Below are 956 nucleotides of genomic sequence, written 5' to 3' on the forward strand. Positions count from 1 at the left end.
AAAAAAAAAAAAAAAAGAAGACATAAATCAAATGCAACCACCAACCAATGGTGACTGTCAACTGTCCACAGACCATTTTAATTTGAAGGGTAGGACGGTACTAGGACCTCTCTCTGATAATTCTTTTTCTCTAAAAATAGGTCCATCATCTCATTAAATATAAGCTCTATTCAGCAGTTAATTTTGCAAAAACTAGATGTTTGACAACTGATATCATCTACATTTCATTTAATAAGTTGGTCAGACGTGTTAATTACAAAACAAACAATAAACAAAAAGCATGGTCCATAATTTTATTTTTTTTTCAAATTTTCTTTTTGCAGTGAGGGATTTGAATTGCATGAAAATGTTATAGTAAGAGAGAAAATTTTATGGTCTAGTGTTTTATGACAGGAGAACAGGTCCCTACTATTATGTAAAATCATATTAAAACTACCTAGACCAAGGTAGTAATTGCGCAGAAAAATTAAGTTGTGGTAAGTATGAATGTTTGATAACAATTCAGTACGATGAACAAATTAAAGCTGATATATGGTTACAGTGGTCCTAAGAGCAATAGTTGTATCTAGTTTCAAGTTTCAAGTGCTAATTAGTTTTCTGAAGAAGAAGATACGTAGGCAGAGTTATAATTTACGTAAAGGCAACAAAAAAAAAATATTGTAATTTAACAGAGACAATTAATTCTGGAATAACATCACGAAAAAAATTACAGGTGTTTTTTTAAATGTTAAGTAATCAATAACTGCATTAGTGCCTTATAAATAAATAATTATAGTTTATAAAAATGAATAAAAAAATTAAAATTAGCCAAGCTTACACACAATAACATTGTTATCATAATAAATAATAAATTAATTATTATAAAAAATTTATAAAACAAAACTTACAAATGTTGACCGAGTTAAAAAAAAAAAGTTTTACGGGGGGGCGAGAAATCAAAATATTTTAAAATGTGA

The sequence above is a fragment of the Ipomoea triloba genome, chromosome 1 (genome assembly GCF_003576645.1).
Source record: "Ipomoea triloba cultivar NCNSP0323 chromosome 1, ASM357664v1".
Taxonomy (NCBI): domain Eukaryota; kingdom Viridiplantae; phylum Streptophyta; class Magnoliopsida; order Solanales; family Convolvulaceae; genus Ipomoea; species Ipomoea triloba.